Raw genomic sequence first — 19,648 nt, 5'->3', positions numbered from 1 at the left:
TAAGTCGTGTAGTATGCTGTTTGTTTTGCAGTCCAACAGTCTCGGAAAGCTGTATTACTCAAAGTTCAGCATATTCAGGTCATTTTAAATCTTGTTTTTGTGTTTTCGTGTTTTAGTTGTTTTACTTATATTGAAAAATCAAAAATCGAGTGTATTCTTTTGGTTTATAGCCTTGTTCAGCTGACTGTAGGAAATTTTCATTTAGTTTCAGTTTGTTAAAGTCTTCTAATTTGTTGATTACTGTTTTAGTGAAGGTAGAAATTTGTTTTTGTGATAAAGTTAGTGTTACTTGTGTTCAATGCTTTATGTTTAGATTAGGCGTGTAGCTAGATTGCAATTAGAATATTTTTTTTTAGATTGTCCTAATTCTCAGCATATTAGATAAAATGTTTATAATTGCAGTAGTGTAATTAGTTAATTTTAGTTAGGTGTTAATTTAGTTTTATCACCCTCGTAGTAGTTTTAGTGTGATCTTTATTTTATGGTTTTAGTATTGTTTTGCTAGTCGTCTTCCCCAAGGAGGAGCGGCAGCCATTAGAGCTCCAGTCGAGCTCTAGGCTGCTTTTGGTAGGTCTTAGAATTTAGGTAAGTGTCTTAAGGTGTCTAGGTGCATTGTATTAGAGCTTGTTTAGTTTTAAACGTTTTTAGTGAAATTTTTAGTAAGTTTCTTTTGTTAGGTAATCTAATTTAATTGCCTATAGTCATTAGTTGTAAGTTAGAAAACGTTTTTGGTTGTGTTAGGAAAGTTGATTTGAATTAGTAGAATAATTGCTCCAAAAAGAAAAACGTTTTGAGAAAAGTGATTGCTCCAAATTCGTTGACTATTATTTAAGTAAGTTTGAAATTGGGTTTAAGAAAGGATAGCCAAGATTGAATCAATAAATTTTTGGAAAGTTGAATTGAAGTTTCAAATCTTTTCTAAAAAGGAGATCACGATTTTGATAGAGGTATTTATTTGTTTTATCAATCATTTTTGGAAAGCTAAATTCGTTGAGACTATCTTGAATTGGATATTTTCAAATTGTCTATTTGCTTAAATTAGTTTTTAAAGATATTAAAGAAGTGTAACTGCCCCTAGCTGGACGGTTTTACACTTCTTACCTTTCTAAATTGCAAATTAAGGCAAGTCAAGACAAGCATTTAGAGTTGGACGATTTTTGGAGTTATCAAATTTCCCAAAATTATCCTTGAGTATTTATTCTTTCCTAAGTCTCTAACCGTCCATAGTGATTTAGCCTATTCTTAGTCTTAATTAATTTAGTCAGTTGTGTATTAACCTTAGGTTAGTTAGTAAGCTACTAAGGTAGTTAACCTAACCTAGTCAACCTAGTTGACCCAATTAGGTGAGTCGTGTATCTAGTTGATCCTAGTCCTAGTCAAACCTTCAATCGTACCTCATTAGTTTAATTGGATAGTTGACCTTAGTATTAAGTCATCTTAGATTTAGTATAAGTTAGTTTAGTTCTTCACTTACTCAATTTAGTTAGATTTTAGAAGTAGATGTTTCGTTGACTTATAATTAGTTAGTGAGTGTTTGTTTTTGTGGTTCTCATTTAACTAATTTGTATTTAGTTTTAGTAACTGCAGCTGCTTATTCATCTAGTTAAGTGTGCACATTTAAATATATTAGTTGTATTTGCATTGGTAGTTCACTTAGCTTTATTCATAATTTGCATTGTGCATTGCATTTTTATGTCATTTAGCATAATCACATTCATCATCTGCATATACACTGTTATTCAGTATCATTTAGGTTTGCATTAGGGTTAGATTGCATTTTTAGTGTTTAAAATAGATTTATAAAGTGAATAGTGCATTGAAATCAAAACCTGATTTTTGCCCTGTCGCACAGTCGTTATTTCATGTGCAAAAATTTCGAGTTTTCAAAATATTATTTTTCTATTCACTTTATTGGCATGTTAACTGTCTGCAGACAAAATTTCAGCTCGATCCGAGTTGGTTCGGTCTGATTTTTAAGCGTTTTGTGAAAACCGCTTTTTCGGATTTTAAAATTTTGGGACCTGCGATATCCTGATTTTTTCCAGTTTTGAAACGCTTATATCTGGAGTTTCAAATATCATTTTTTAATTCTGTAAAAACTGTCTGATTTTTTAATCTGTTAGTTACAGAATAGAATATATTTCGGGAAAATTGGACCTTGTTTGCCATGTCAAATAGTCATTTTTCGAAGAACTATCAGAAGTCTATTTTGCACTAGTTAGGGGTAGTTTCGTAATTTCAGTCTGTTAGTTATTTTCGGTTTGTTTTCAGTATTTTCTGCATTTTAAGTGCTGCATCTGCATCCTTCAGCATTGGTAGACTTAGGTTAGTTGATTTTAGAATTAGTTTGATATTTTATTTAATTATTTTCTCGTAATTAGGATTTGTTTTGTTAATTTCTTGAAAATTAGGATTACTGTCATTTCTAGTTTGATTTATTAGAAACAGTTGCTAACTTTGTATTTTGCTGTGTTTTTAGGTTGAAAAGCATAATCATTTTCCAGGGATTATTGTCCAAGTGCAAAGATTTGATAATCGGCGAAAAGACAGAAATACCCTTGGCGTGCAATAGAAGACTGAAGTGCTTTTCTACGTAGTTGTAGTGTTAATTTGATATTGTATTAACATTGTCTTTGTAATTAGTGTTTAGTGATTAATAAATTAAATTTCTTAGAAATATTTGAGTAACTCCCGTTCCCTGTGGATTCGATCCGTACTTACCACTTCGTGGAAAGTCGGTTATTTACTTTTGGTTGACGATTTTCCAAAGAGTTTATTGAAAAATATTGTTTTAAAAATACCACTTCCAAAATATCAACCACACATCTTGACACTCGTACTGCTTAGTGTGTACCTCGATCGGTACATTGTGAGACTCGTGCTAGAGGCATTGATGAGTGCACGAAGTGCACCTTGTTCGTATAATAAAAAGATTGACACACAAAAACTTGAACACCATAGGGTATGAGTAGCACTGTTGTGGCTTGGACTCTGTTGGAGTCTCTGGGCAAGGCCCCTTGTTCGTGAGTGAACTCACGTGTGTCTATACCTCAGATATGAAAATAATAATATGGTGTTTTGATTTCTTTTGCGAGCGATGTACTCTTGATAGCCGCATAAGGCTGAGCATGTGGATGGGCAGGCTAAGCCCTCGTTTGCTTACCCTATGGGGACCACGAGGCATAAAACACCTCGGTAGGAGGTATAACTGATTCATGAACCTAAGATAGATAAACCTGCTTCGCCCCATTCACAGATGGTTCACCTTGGAGAGGGTGGATGGTACAACCCTGAGTGACTTGTCATTACTACGACACTTGTTTTGATAGGAGCTGTAGCGTCCTTTGACCTCCAGTCACTCAGAATCAGGGAGGTTGAGGTTACCTTTTTAGGACCTCACTACTGCAGTAGTATGGATTGCAATCCTCACCTATGCGAGAATCTCTCTCAGCTGCGTGTTGCTCGCATAAGGTTTACTCGGTCTGTAGCATCCCCGATTACCACCTTATAATTTGAATAACAGACGTCGGGTGTATGACTCACAGAATGCGAGGTTCCTTCACGTACCCGAAGGAGTAATCAGAACTTAAAGACTAACCAATCACAGCTAACGTACTGTAGTAGTTGCTTTACTTGTTTCACTGCTTCAGTACCTGTTATGTTTCTTTTACTTTTCCATAGCTACTCACGTTTAGTAGTTGTTCAGTTCTGTTCATTGTTTTACCTTGTTACACGTGCACTTGACACAGATACATATATATGTTGTTCACCTGTTTCCTATTCTTGCTTCCTGTTTTTCCTTGAGATATATGAATTGTTGTTGATTCTTTACCACCTCGCAAGAGTGCTGACCCCATTTTATGGGGATGCAGGTGATGAATAGGTACAACAATGATGCAACAGCACATGGTGGAGGGTTGGGGGCCCACACTTAGTTGCAGATCCTGCCTCTGTTTGGTTTTGGGTTTTGAGGGGATGTTCTCCCTATTGTTGAGAGACTGACAGACTTGTAGTACTTTTCTCATTTTGAAATTTTAAAACTGATGGGTTGTATACCCCTTTAAACTTGAAGTTGTACCCTTCCTCAGTATGGTAGACATGTATGCTTTACTTACCTGTGGTCTGCTCAGACTTGCAATCTTGTTACCTAGCGACCCCCTTTTCCTTGCTTTCCGCTGTTTATTGTAAAACCATTTCAAAAAAAAAAAATTATAGAAATTCAAAGGTTTTTCCAAGGTCGGGGTTTGGAGCACCACACTATATGGATTGTAAGACTAAAATAAAAAAAATAGCAAGGATATGATTTACTTTGTTGTTGGCTTTCGAATGAGAGATCTAGTCCATCCAACGGATAGATCCCATCATTCATCGAGCCTACACACATAGAGTATGTGTTTTATTATTTTCATCATTCAAAACCTCTAAAAAGAGATTTTCACATACTCACGGATTTGACTTTTGAAGTGCATATACGTAGTTTCAATGAAACTTGGTAATATCACATTGAAATGCAACAAGTAGTAAAAAAAAAGAATCAATAAAACAAAGAGAACATCAAGCAAAGGGAGAGAAGGAGATGCACCTTGGACGTGGCTGAAGGTTGGGGTAGTATCAACTGCTACTAAGGAGGCTGGACGATGCTGATCCGGTGGAAAGGTGGTGTTGCCTTGGCTAGAGAGAGAGAGACTCTTTGTTGGAGGTGGTTGTGGTCAACAATGGAGGTGGCGCTTTGCTACAGAGGGGGTGCCAACTGAAGGATATGCTTCAAAGTGGGCTGGCTGGAACCAATTGAAGGTGAACATGGCGCCAACTGAAGGTGGTGGTGTTGCTATGCCACTACCTTGGTGTGGTTGGAGGTTGGGGTCGCTGCAGCCACAAGGGAAGCGATGGCTAAAGCCACTAAGGGGCCAAGAGAGAGAGAGAGAGACTCTAAGAGCTGGGCATGAGATCCTTGGGGAATAGTAAGAAAGGAGGAGTTTTATGGTGGCTGAACCAAAGAAAAGGGAAAGAAAGGAAGCAGGGAAAAGAAGAAGGAAAGAAAGAAGAAAGAAAGAAAAGGAAAGAAAAAGGAGAAGATAAAGGATGAAGAAGAGAAGAAAATGAGGAAGGGCTGGTCGACCAAAAGGGAGAAGGAGAAAGGAAGGAAAGAAAGAAGAAAAGAAAAGGAATAAAGGAAAGAAAGAAAAGGAAGAAAAGGAAGAAAGAAGGAAAAAAAGAAAGAAGAAAGGAAAGAAAAGAAAGAAGGAGAAGGAAAGAAAAGGAAAGAAGGAGGAAAAGGGGGGGGTCAACCCCCTTGTGGGTCCCATAGGGTAAAAAAAAAAGGATAGAATAAAATAAAAAGATAAAAAAAAAATGATTACAAGGAAATTTTTTTTTTCTTTTTTTATTTTAAAATGAAAGGGTAGATATGACTGAAGGAGCCATCTCAGAGTGGGCTCACTTTTCAAATTGAAAATTCATTTTGAGGAACATAGGGGTAGAATAGTCTTTTAGCAAATTTTTGGACGAAACAAGCTATTTTTGGCAGTTTTTGAAACAAGCTCAGAATTTGAAGCTTCATACCCCATTGAGAAGCAAATCCAGTTTGGAATTTGAAAATTTGAGTTTGAAAGAAATCCTGATTTTTTTTCTCGAGAAAATATTTCTAAATTTAGAAGCCTGGGGATAAAAATATAAATTTTGGAAACCCAGGGATTGAAATTGATTTCTGAAAACTTTTAAAACTCAATCTGGATTAAAATTTATAAAACTGGAGTTCTGGACTTCAACAATGAAATGAAATGTGATGAAATATTATGAAATGCTGAAAAATTGTATGAAATGATGAGAAATGACATGAAATGCTATGCTAAATGTAGACCCTGAATGAAGAATTTTGGATATTGGACTTTGATTAACAATTGTACCAGTTCAAAAAGTGATAATTTTGATAAAATTTGCAAAATGGTTCAAGAAATGATTTTCGGGCTCTACCAGACCAGAGTGACATTGAAAATTGGGGTGTGAGCTGGATTGAACTAAAATGAACTGGATTGAGCTGGGTTCTAGGGTTTCAGAACTCAAGTGAATTGACAAGACACTGACTCAACTGAGCTCCCCGAATAATTTTTCAAGAAAAGCTGCCATTTTTAGAGAAATGGTATGGAATGGTCACTGGAGTGAAGTGAATTACGAACATGAGCTGGGTTTGAGATGGAACAAAGGTCAGTAATACTGAGATGAACCAAAATTGAAGTTCAAACACTAGCTCAACTGACTGGACTCAGCTCAATTTCAGCTAAATGAGCTGAAATAGGCTAAAATAGGATCATGGATACTTGGAAGTTGTTTTGAACTGAAACAGGAGCACTTGAACTCCTGGTGAACTTAAGCTAGACTCAGGGGAATATGACTGACTAGGAATGACTAACTCGAAGACAATTGGTTTGGATTTGAGTGAGAAATGAGCTCATTTCTGAAGAAATGATCCCATTTTGGCAGAAATGGTCAGAAATGAAAATGGCCTTCTCACTGTGAGCTCAAGTGAGTTAGAAATGACTGACATTCTAACTGTTCTAAGTTTACAAATGAGCTTGGTTGACTCCGACTGACTAGGATCTTGGAGGACCTAGGGGTAAAATGGTAATTTTCCTAATAAAAGTGGGTAAAATGGTAGTTTTCTGACACAAACTTGAGGTTAGACTCCTACACTGACCTACCAGGGTTGGCACTGCATGAGGGGTGTGTTTGAAAATGAATAAGGAAATTTTGTGGTGTTTACAGGTAGCACACAGGGATGTGTGCTAGGCCCATGCCCTTGGTCAGACCCCGGGAAAGGGACTCGACCAAGGCTGCAGACCACAGCCTGCACCCACACCTAAGAAAGCCATGGGAGAGACCTAACACCTAGTTTGGGTGGGGCAGTCAAGGCAGCACGGTCTGGTCCTAATGGGTCCAGACCTTGCTTAGCAAAGGGGAAGGGGGATACAGGCTTGGGGTCTATACCCCTTGGTTTGACCCTGAAATGGGTCCAGACCACGCCCGACCAAAGTCGACACCCCACAATGTGTGTGCGCCCAGATGAAGGAATCCGGGTGCTAGGTGCAATCGGTTTCAAGTTGCCTCTGTGATCATCGCAAAATTTTTCCTCTCATGTTTCCCTCTCTTCCTTCTCTTTGCCTTTCTAACCTTTATTTCCCTTTTTGAAGGGGAAAATAAAAGATAGAAAAGATAGAGAATAAGAAAAGAAAGAAGCGAGAGAAACTTTTTTGCAAGGTCTCACTTGACCTTAATTTTGAAAAATATTTAGAAAAATTACTCGCCTCTGTTTCAAAAATTTGCTGGAAAAATGGAGAGACGGGATTTGCTCGTCGGTACGAGGTTCAACCATTCCTGGCGCCTTTACCAGGGGTAATCAAACCAAGGATCGAATTTATGCCTTTTTGCTTTGCTAAAATATTATCTAAGAATTTTATTCTAAGTCTAAAAATGCATAGAGAATCATGCTTGTGTGAATGCAAGGATGTATGCTCTTTTGAGAAAAATGATTTGAAAATTTCCAAGTGTTTCTGAGATGAACTTGATAATGGAGTGAAGAAATGGTTTTTGAAAGTTGAATCTAACTTAGAACTTTGAGATAGATCTTGGAGAGATATTTGAAGTTCTAAGTCTTGAAATAATCAGAGTTTGGAGAAATAAATCTTGATTTAAAAAAAATAAAGAAAAGGGGAATTTTGAAGCTGAGATAGAAAAAATGAAGTTTTTAAAGTCAAAATAGACTTTGAATTTGAATTTCGAAGTTAGATGATGAAATTTGAAATGGAATTGAATTTTGGATTTGAAGTTTGAAATCAGAATGGAATTTGGATTTAAGAAATCCAAATGGAATTTGGATTTAAGAAATCCAAATGGAATTTGAAAATAGAATTGGATTTAAGAAGTCTAGATGGGATCTGAAAATGGAATTGGTTTTTGAAATCTGGAATTAGGAGTGGAACTGAATCCGGAATCTGGAATCCTAAATAGAATTGGATCCAAAGTCTGGAATCCAAAATGGAGTTGAATCCGAAATCTGAAATCCTAAATGTTATTGGATCCGAAGTCTGGAATCCAAAATGGAGTTGAATCCAGAATCTGAAATCCTAAATGAAGTTGGATCCGAAGTCTGGAATCCAAAATCTAGAATCCAAAATGAAGTTGGATCCGAAATATGGAATCCAATATGAAATTAGAAGATGGGTTTGGATTTTGGAAATCCAGAAGAGATTTAAAGATGGATCTGGATTTTGGAAATCCAGATGGGATCCGAAGATGGGTCTGGGCCTTGGAAATATAGATGGGATTTGGATTTTGGGAACCCAGATAAAACTTGAAGTTGGATTTGAGAAATTCTAGATCAATTTTCAAAATTTGGGAAGAAGGATAGAGAATGAAACTTGATTTTCAAATTTTGAATTTTGAAATCAGGAGATGAATTTGGAAATTTCAAAGTTGAATTGAACTTTGAAATTTGATCTGGAATATTAAATTAAATTTGAAATTGAATCCTGATCCTGGAAATGAATTTGGAATTTCAAAGTTGATTTGAACTCTGAAACTGGATTTAGATTGGAAATTGAATTTAGAATATAGGAATGACTTTGAAATCTCAAAGTCAAATTGGACTTTGAAATTGAAGTTTGAATCTTTGAAATAAGATAGAATTTGAGGTTAGAAAGGAGATTTTGAATTTATAAATGGGAATTGAAAATTGATCTGAGAGGTGAAGAAGATATTTGAAGAATTGTCTCAAAATCACTTGGTTTTTTAAAGAAAAATTTGAAATAATAGGATGTGATTTTATCCTAGATGATGAATGAATTTAAAAGAATTTTGAAATTGTATTTTGAAAAAGCATATTTCATTCTTTAAATGAATTGAAATAAGATTGAAGATGTAATACGTCCCTGACTATGGTCATAAGATGTATTATATAATAATCGTATTTAAATTCAAGTGAAGAATAAAACATATTTTTTTGTGCCTTTATAGAGTTCAAAATGAAATTAACTTTCAATATATCTTGACTATGGCCATTGATATATATTTTGAGTTAATTTTAAGTTAAACTCTAATAAAGGAAGAAAATATTTGAAAACATGATTATTTTTTAAAAGAGACCCAGTGTGGATCCAATGTTATTCCATAAAAGATGAAAACCATAAGTTTTGTTCACATCCTGACTATGGCCATTGATGTAAATCGTCAACTTATGATTTAATCACCTATTATTAGAATGGTGCACGTTCCATTCGTGTTCCCATTCATGAATTTTTGAAATAATAAAAAGGAAAATGATATGAGACAAGCATTTCTAGAAAATATGCATGCTCATACATTCTAATCTAGTTCTCGAAATATAAAATTTTCATTATAAGCTAGCTATTACCTTTTTGAAATTGTATTGGAATTTAGATTCCTAATCTAGAAAAAGGAAATTCAACAATTTACAGTTCTCCTGCAAAGGTAGAGTTAGTTTAAAACAAGCTTGCAAATCTTAGGCAAAATCTAGATATCATATTTACATTGAATGAGAAATGCATGAAGGCATTCATATCTAAACAGGAAACGTATGAAGGCATTCATCTAAACATATACAAGAATACATTTATCTAACTAAAGATAATGATGGAACAAGGAGTAAGATGAGACCATGGATTAATCATTATAACATCACTTCAATTTCGGAAAAAGTGAGATTAGTAACACATCCTATGGATTTCACATATCATGACAATACATTGATTTTAGCAAAATGAGATCAACAACGTAGCAGCATGTTTATTCTCAGCAAGGTAAAACAATGATCATCATAGCAATATAGTTATTTTGGCAAGATGAAGATAGTGGGTGCATTGTGTATATATATATTCAGTGATGTTTAGTGATATTATCAAATGATACCTGGTGATGTCAAGTGGTAACAGTGAAACTGAAAGCATGAGTACTTATGCTGATGAACAAAGGTGATGCCGAGGTGACATGAAATGATATCCCTAGATGTATCATGATGCAAAAATGCAAGTGTGGGTGCAGTAGATGGATGAGCATAAGTGGTGGGATACCTGTGTTATGTAATGAGTGAAGTGGATGGCAGTTGGAGTGGCTATAGATATGAATATTACAGGCAAATGAGTGTTAAAGACTGATTTGCAGCAGCTCATGATAGTGATGTTAGCATGTGTTGGAGCTGGAAGAAGATGGATGTTGTGAAGGGTGAGTGAAGGGCTGGTGCACAGTGGGGCTGGGGTAATGAGCTGGGTAATAAGGTGCAGCTGTAGTGTTATACCTATATACATATGGAGATTATCAACGTGTATTAGTCTAATAATATTCAGAAAATGCAGGTGGTTGGGAGAATCTGATATACATCCATTCAGATTTTTAAATCAATCCACAGCAGGATGGTATATCCCATGGGCAGCAGCATTGAAAGCTACTGCAAATGAGTTACAACAGGATGATTTGCTAAAGAAAAATGATGGGTTACTTGACAGCAAACTGGTCTACAGTGAGTCGATTGCCCCCAGCAAATCGACCCCTATAAACTGACTTCTGCATATTGATTCCAAAGGGTAGTCATTACCATGACTAGCAATATGCCAGAATACACAGATAGCAGCGTACAAATATAATAATGCTTGTTATTACACATACAATATAAGGCAACATGCAAGAAATGTAATACATAAAAAGAAAAGTAAAGAATTAACTCTACTGTTGCACGACTTTGGTATGGAGATTCATAATACCTGGAATTCCCAAATGAGTGAGGGACATGAGTCCTATCATCCAATTCTTTGCTTCCCCACGAACACCATGGAGCTTGGCATCGAAAACAGATGAAAACCTCTGGATATTGATTGCTTGCCTTCCCTTCCAATGTCGATCATAGAATAACACTAGCAGGAGGTCTTACCAATAGGCCAGGAGTTTATCGCCCACAACCCACGTAAGATCCGTGAAATTTTCTGAGGAATTATTGGTTGCATTAAGTTGATATGCTTATATTTCGTGTGGTTATGAGGTCTAATCGCATAATTAAGTATAATTGACTATGCTTTGTGTTTTAGCTTTGCACGTGCAAACCAAAAATCACGTAAATACACTATGTAAGTAAGAAGTGCCTAATTCTGGATGAATTAATCTTTAAAATTTTAAGGGTTAATTTATAATATATTTTTATAGTTTGTTCCCGAATTTGGGACCTATACAACGTAAAAACCTCATCAGTGCATGTGAATTATGAGTTTTGATCTACGATTGGACCCGAATCGTAATACACTTAATTCTTGCAAACGAAAGACAATTTTCTTGAGAGGCATTAGGCATTCCATGTTAATTAAGGTTTTGAAGAGAACTAAATGATTTATTGAAATTAATTTAGTATTTTAATGCATTAATTAAGCATTGTTTTGAAATATCATTATAGGCGATTTTGGATTTGGATCCGGATCGACTAGAGAGGACCCAAACCCATTGGGCGTCCTCTCTAGAGGACGTTTTTAGCCTTGGTTGACCAGCTGGTCAAGGTTTGACCAGCTGGGTGGTGTTTTTGAAAAGTATTGCATGGGTTTTAAAAAGGAGGCCACTATTGGCCATGTATCTTTTCAAAAAAAAACCATGATGGAGCCTAGAGTCCATCATGAGGGGCACAATTTCCTAAGTGGAGGCTTGGGGCTGGCGCCCCATGGCCCTTTTGTAATTATTTTGGAACTAATTCAAATGGTGAAACTCGGTTGGGCATAAGGGGCGGCAGCCAAGGGCACCCCCTTATAAAATTTTCAAACAATAAAGGCTTTTTGAAACTCCTTTTAATGGCATCTTTGAAAACCTTTTCAAAAGTTTTAAAAGCTAGACATGCATTGGGCGTGAGATGGCTATGGGGGGACGTGGAGCACCCCAGCCCTCCATCTTGCCCCATTAAATCTTAGCCATCCATTTCTTTAACCCTACCTATTTAAAGTTTTAAGAGAGAGAAAGAGGGAACCCCTTGGGCGATTTTTGAGGAGCCTTTCTTTCTTCCCCCTCTTCTTCTTCTCTAAATCCGTGTGTGAGAGAGTAGTGAGTGTGGTGAGGAGCAGCTCCAACCGTGAACACCATATCTCCTCCATTGTTGAGAAAGCCTCGAAGGTGAGACGCTCCTACACATGTCCAAACCATGGTCTTTTTCGGTTGAGCAATTTCTAGGCGTTTTTGCATTCTTGTGAGCTTTCTTTGCATGCACAAATTGCGGGTTTCATTTTTGAACAAGATTTTTACTTGTTCATGCATTTCCTTTTTCGTGAGCTGTCATTACATGCATTTTATTTCAGATTTGCGAGTTTGAGCATGCTCTTATGAAACTGTATTTCCTTTGTTAAGCAAGTGACTGCAACGATTGAGGGCTTTCTTATGTTTCTTGAGTTTTGTCTTGAGTTGATGCACCATCTTCCTAAGCTACTAGTAGATAGGTTCAGATTTATCATCTTAATGTATATTCTAGCATGCATTGTGCAGGTATTTTTGGTTGCACAATGGCTGGAAGTCATATTGTGCGTTTTTCATTATGGGCGTTGCACCTTGTTATTCTGGCTTGTTTCATGTTCGCCAAAGTGTTTCTCACTAGCAGGGTTTCGGTTGGCTAGGAAGCCTTAGACCGACTCTTTTGTCCAGCAGCCATGCCCAGCTGGGTCGACCCTCTTGGGTTCGGGCAATGCTGGCTCGGGGTGGTCGGGCTGAGCCCATTCTCTTTTTTTTTTCCACTCAAAATTTCTGTTTGAGCATGTTATCGTCGCAAAATTTTTCCCGTCTTCCCTTCCTTGCGGAAGAGAAAGGAAAATACTTTCGCGATTCAAACTTGACCGGATTTTGGAAATTGTTTTGAAATACTCGCCTCCGTTTTGAAAATTAGCGGAAAAATCCATGGGATGGGGATCGACCTGTCGGTACAAGGTTCGACAGTTCCTGTCGCCTTTAACAGGTGTAATCAAACCAAGGACCAAAATGTGCTTGACTTAGTAAAATTATCGAAATTGTGTTCTATCCTAAATGCACAGAGAATTCAGGCATGTGCTATGAGATTTGGTAAAATATAAGTTGGAAAACTATGATGTATGCTTAGAAAACATTTGGAGTTAAAAAAACATTTCTCAGGAAAAAGATAGAAATCAATCTCTCAAGAAACTCAGACAAAGAAGATTTGAAATCTCGAGAAAGTTTATAAAGATTTAAAAATTTTTGAAGAAATAAAAATCTTGAGAAAATGGTAAGAACTCTTGAGAAAAGATGAACATTTGAAAAGAGAAACATTTCTCAGGAAAACTCGGACTTTGAGAATTTTCTTAGGAAAATGATGAAAAATTTATAGGAAAACTCATTGGAGAAGGAAATTGAAAACTTGGGAAATTGAAATCCTGGGAATGTTAGCCTTGAAACCCTTGAAAATTGGTTTTGATTCTTGAGAAAGATTGGGAAACTCTTTTTGAAAATCTTAAGAAAATAGCATTTTCCAGTGAAAATCAAGGGAAAACTTTGATTTCGGAAATCCAACTTCGGAAATTTTAAAAGTTTCTTGAGAAACTGATTTCCATGGAAAACTGTGGAAAAACTTGCCTTGGGAAAACCGATTTTGAAACATTTTCAAAATTTCTTGAGAAATCGATTTGAGAATGAAATTTTCTCAAGAAAACCATGAGAAAACGAATGATTTCATGATGCAAATGATATAAGTGAATGAATGCCCTTTGAGAAGATGTTCTGAGAGATTTGATTGGAAAATGTGTATCAAGCCAAAGTAAATCCTTCACATATTCTGACTGTGGCCATGAATATGTTCAAGGTTTTATTTGAGTTAATTCACAATGTTTTTAAAAATTGGAAACATGATGTGGATTTTTAAGATAGCCTAAGAGTGTAGGCTCTGTGTGATAGGTAGAAAGATGATGGATCTGGGTCTCGTCCATATTCCGACTAGGGCCGTAAATATGGACTCCACCGAGTTCATCAACTCCCTAAGAGTTGGTGCACGTGCCATTCGTGTACATATTCATAGTGCTTTTGAAATAAAATGCATGATTCATAAGATCAAGATATCACAAAATCAAACTACATGATATGCATCCTAACCTAAGCAGTAAAAGTAAATATTATTCCAAACTTGATTATTACATCTCTGACATAAATAAATAAAAAAAAAGAAAAATATACGGAATTGAAAGAGTCCGCATACTCCATATTTTCCTGTAAAATGAGAATTAGTAGAAGATAACCAAGGAAATGGATATATATACTATATACGACGAAGATATACATGTATATGATAAATGATATGTGATAATGAAGATGTAATTACAAAAAGAAAAAAAAGAAAAGAAAAATATATATGATAACAAGTGCACATGAAGGGATCTATATATATATATGCAAGTATATATATATGTATATACATATACATAGATATATACATATATATGTATACATATAGGTAGATATACATAGATATACATATATATATAGATATATATATACCTATAATGAGAAAATATACATATTAATGGAAATTCCCTATAATGGGTAAAATAAAAAAAATACAGGTATATACAGTTTCTGTAGGTGATTTTACACAGCCGTATTTCACAAATTATAATGTATTTCTCCGTAAAATTGGGTATGAAGCTTTCCTATATATCCATAACAAAGCATACAAAAGATGGCCTAGAGATCATGAATGAATATGGATATATCCATTCATGAATATAGCCGATTATCAAGACTGGGTACTGTTATCATCGCAAAATTTTTCCCCTCCCTTGCGAGAGAGAAACGAATTTCGCGAGTCAAACTCGACCAAAGTTTTGAAATTGATTTTGAAAATTTACTCGCCTCCGTTTTGAAAATTTGCGAGAAAATTCCGTGGAATGGGATCCGCCTGTCGGTACGAGGTTCAACCGTTCCTGGCGCCTTTACCAGGGGTAATTAAACCAAGGACCAATTATGTGCTTTAACTCGACTCAAATATCTAAATTATGCTCTATTTTTCCTAGAATGCACAAAGAATCAGGCTTGTGCTATGAAATTTTGAAAATAATGCAAGTTTGAGAAACATGATGTTTGCTTTGGAAAATTGAAATATGCTGGAAAAATGATTGGAAAAGCACTTGAAATTGGGATTCCTGGGAAAATCATTGAAGTTCATTGAAAATCAGAAATTTGCATTGGAAAGTGATTTCTCATGAAAACTTGAACTTTGGAAAATCGATTTTGAAATTTGGAATTGCTTTTCTGAGAAAATGGATTTGAGAATTCTGAGAAAATCTAAGAAATTCATTGGAAAATGACTTTTGAAATGGAAAATGAATTCTCAGGAAAACTGGAAAATATGAGAAAATCGATTTCTTAAAACTTGGGATTTTGAAATTTGAGAATTTGAAAACATAGGAAAATCTTGATTTGAACTTGGGAAATGCCTTGAAATCTCATTTGAAAATTTGGAATTCTGAGAAAATCCAATCCTGAGAAACTTGGAAATTTTTGGGAAAACTGATTTATCTAAAATTGAAATTGGAAAATGAATTTGAAAATAATGCAATTTGAATGATATGAATGAATGAATATGAGTTTAAAAGAGAATTTCAATTGAGGAATTGGGAAATCCTTTTAAAACTTTGAAAAATGCAGTGCATTTTGAAGTTAGCCTAAATGTGTAGGCTGAATGTGGCTGATATAAAGATCATAAATCTTGGTTTTCTTCGTATTCTGACTATGGCCATAAATACGAATCCCACCGAGTTTATAAACTCCATAAAAGCTTGTGTATGTGCCATTCGTGTAAACCATAGTGGATTTGAAATAAATGCACATGAATCATACATCAAATATCGAAATTTGCATAAATTAAACTATATGCAATGCAACCCTATTCTAAGCAGAAAAGTAACTCTTATTCCAAATTATTACATTTGAGATTACATTGAATTAAAATAAAAAAAAAAAAAAAATCTAAGTCTTCTTCTTGAATGTTCCTGCAAAACTAGAAAACAAGGTTAGCACAAAAATGTAGGTTATTCTGAATTTATCCGAAAATATGAGAAATTATCAGATATTATTCAGATATAAACCCAAATTCATACCCCCCTTTGATATAAACATAATAAATAATGAATAAATTTGGAAAATAAACTTGAAAATTCGAAATTGGGGTTCAAAATGACCAAAATACTCCTGATGACTTTGAAATCAGGGTTTTATGAAAGAATTTTTGTAAATTTTGGAATTTTGAAAATCAAATGAAATAAATCAAACATAATATAATAAAATATGATGATATGCATGAAATTTTGGAGAATTAGAAATTGAAATTTCGAAATTTAGGTCAAAATGACCAAAATACCCCTGATAACAAGACTATGGCCTTGAAACCAGGGTTTTCTGAAATAAATTTTGCAAAATTGAAAAATATGAAATGCAAATGAGATTAAAATTAACCCTAATATGATTCTACATGCTTATGTACATGATACAAACCCTAAAATGGCGAAAATATCATAAAATATCAAATTTAACCTGATTTTCGCCTGATTTTCGCTTCTGAATTTAAAGATAAACTAACACATGGAGTAAATGAACTTGGAATTAAACCAAATTTGGCATGAACACCTAAAATAACCCTAAAAATAGAATGGAGCTCGAAAATCTAATTTTTTTTGTACTTTTAAATATGAAAATTCAAATAAAAACCTTAAATTTTATGATTTTTGCCTAAAATATTGATTCTAAAGGGGATTTAGGATATCAAACTTCCATAAAAATTTCCCAAATTTTATGGGATGACAGAGGACAGTAAGGAAAGGATTTTTTCATTTTACACTTTTTGGTTTTGACCTATGGTCGGAGCTGTGCCACTCCGGCAAGTCGGATCGGAATCCGGCGACTCTAGGATTTAGGAGAAACAGACAGGTTTCAGTAGAAAACATGGGAAAAATGGAACACAGATGGGAAAAAGGCTGAAATTGTGGGACAATGTCCCTGACAAACAGATGAAGATTTGATATTTTGACAACATTGGGATTCGGGTTACGGTTTGAAAAAGGGCACACTGTTATCAGAGACCCAAATCTCTAAAATTTCTGGATATTGGAATCTGTCAGACAGAAAATAAAATTTTGGGAAAAATACTGAAACAGTTCCAAAAATCCCCAAATTTTGGAAAATGACAGTAAAACATGTTAGGAACAACTTTCATGTTGAAAGTTTTTGTAGATGAGCTACGGATTGGGTGGACTCGGTGCATTAGGGTCTGTCTATACCCTGACGAAGGAAAATCAAGATTTTCCCAGGCGGATGGGAAATCTGATTTTTGACAGAGGACAAAACTAACTGGAAAAACTTCAAAATTTCCAGATCATCAGTAGATTCGATTATGAATACACTGTGATTTTTGAAGGACAATCCGAATCTCCCACAAGGGTGGTGCTGGAGGTTCTTTTCTGCTAAAGCAGAAATTGAAATTTCTAGAGGGTCCAAAATCCAGTTTGGTTTTCGATTTATTTAACAAGGTTCTAAAATCCTAACTGATCCATATTTTTGACATACAATCATAGACAAACAGAGACAAACATAACAAAATTTTTGAGATTTATCGACAAAAAATTGAGCATAAAATGATGACTAGACTGGACGGCTAAATGGAAAATGTATAAACTAATAGGACATGCATTAATGAAACAAGTGAAATGTATCTAATGAAATCAATTAAAAAAAAAAAAAACAATACCTAAATTATACAATCTATATAAAATCAAAACAAAGGAAAGAGGTGAAATATTTATTTGATATAGCCATTGAAATGAGGGGTTCAATCCATCGGCTAGATGAACCCTCTCATTTACGCATGCTTTGTCATGAAAAGTAAAAAAAAAAAAAAAATAGAAACTTAAGGTTTCCTACCTTCTAACACCATAAAGAAAGCCTTACCTTGAAATAATTTCAACCCCAAATTCCTCATCATTTTCATGAAAGCCATATGTAAGGGTCTCATTTCGACGATCAACCAAGAAACCCAACATGTGGTACTTAATAAGATCAACAAGACATACAATATGTCTTACTTTAAGGGGCAGTTACGGCAATGGAGGAGTGGAACGATGGTTGGCTGCCACAAGTGATGTCACCAGTAAAGATGGTTGGAGCTCTTTGGGGAAAACAAAAGGGAATAGAGGAGACTGCACGGTGAAGAAGGCTGGAACAAGGCTGCAGCTGTTTGAAGGTTGAAGGAGGAGGTTGCAGCGTCAAAGAGGCTGCTGTAATAGCTTGTTGCTGTAGCTGTAATGAAAGGCTGTGGATGGCAGCTTCTGGTGGCACTGTTGGGTGTTGTGTAGAAGAGGTGAACTGGCTGGTGGCTGTTGGCTGGAGCAGTGAGCGTGGAACCGGTGGAAGAAGCCGTTGGCTAGTGGCTGTTGGCTGGAGCAAGGAGCTTGGAGGTGGGCTGCAGCAAGGATGGTGGCTGGAATGGAGAGCTGGCTGAAGCTAGAGTATTTGAAGAAGATGGCTGAATGTTGCTGCAGCTGCAAAGAGGATGTCGGAGGTTGAAGATGATCTGGAGCTGCTGGGCATGGAGCTTCAAAGAGGTGCTGCTGGCTGCAAGGAAGAAGATGGTTGAACCGTTCTATTGGTGGTTGCAGCTTTTGTTCGATGGCTGGGCATCCAAAGAGGTGGCTGTAGAGAGGTTGGAAGGCTGCTGTGGCTGTAGCAGCTAAGGAGAGAAGAAGGGAGGTAAAGAGAGAGAATATGAGAGAGAATAGGAGAGAGGCGTGAGATGGGAGAGGAGCCGTAAGTGGCTTCCTTTTGTCTTTTTCTTTAACCAAACCCAACTTAGGTCTTTAATCAGCCTCAACTTAGGGTTTTTAGGGGTTAATGAAAAGAGAGGGAAAGAGTGTACGTGAATGGGCTGGAGAAGGGAAAGGAAGGAAGGGAAGGGAAGAAGAAAAGAAAGGGAAGAAGAAGAAAAAGAAAGAAAAGGGAAAAAGAAAGGAAAGAAAGAAAAGGAGGGAAAAAGGAAAAGGGAAAGAAAAAAATGAGAAAATGGAAAGTGGGGCTGGAGGCTTGGGTGACCACCTTGTGGGTCCCACCTCCTCTCTAAAAAAATAAAAATAAAAAAATAAATAAAAATCAATAAAAACAAAAATAAACAAATAAAAAGAAGCATTTTTTTTTTATATAAAATAGAAAAGTAAATGAATGGGCCATCTCAGAGCGGGTCCAAATTCCACATTTGAAATTCATTTTGACGATTAGAGGGGTAAAATAGTCTTTTTAAAAAGTTTCTAGACGAAACGAGCTATTTTTGGCAGTTTTTTAAACGAGCTCGGATTTTGAAGTTCAATACCCCGTTGCAAAGCAAATCCAGAGTAGAATTTAAAAATGTATTTTTGAAAGAAATCCATATTGTTTTTCTCGAGAAAATGCTTCCAACCGAAACGAGCTATTTTTGGCAGTTTTTGAAACAAGCTCGGATTTTGAAGTTCAATACCCCATTGCGAAGCAAATCCAATGTAGAATTTGAAAATTTGATTTTGAAAGAAATCCAGATTATTTTTCTTGTGAGAAAATATTTCCAAATTTAGACTCTCGGGGGTAAAAATGTCAATTTTGG

The 19,648-nt window shown here is 35.6% G+C and overlaps 1 long non-coding RNA gene across 1 annotated transcript; it reads left to right on the top strand.

Moving 5' to 3' along the window:
• Nucleotides 1–18,456: 18,456 nt before the first annotated feature.
• On the top strand, nt 18,457–18,773 carry LOC149849089 (uncharacterized). Its single transcript, XR_016433226.1, has 2 exons — nt 18,457–18,623; nt 18,722–18,773. It is a non-coding gene; the product is annotated as an uncharacterized LOC149849089 (long non-coding RNA).
• The last annotated feature ends 875 nt before the right edge of the window (nt 18,774–19,648 follow it).

This window comes from Nuphar pumila, chromosome 1 (genome assembly GCF_984573655.1).
Source record: "Nuphar pumila chromosome 1, dmNupPumi1.hap1.1, whole genome shotgun sequence".
Lineage (NCBI taxonomy): Eukaryota > Viridiplantae > Streptophyta > Magnoliopsida > Nymphaeales > Nymphaeaceae > Nuphar > Nuphar pumila.
The sequence above is the reverse complement of the archived record's forward strand: the minus strand, read 5'-3'. Positions and strand labels throughout refer to the sequence as shown.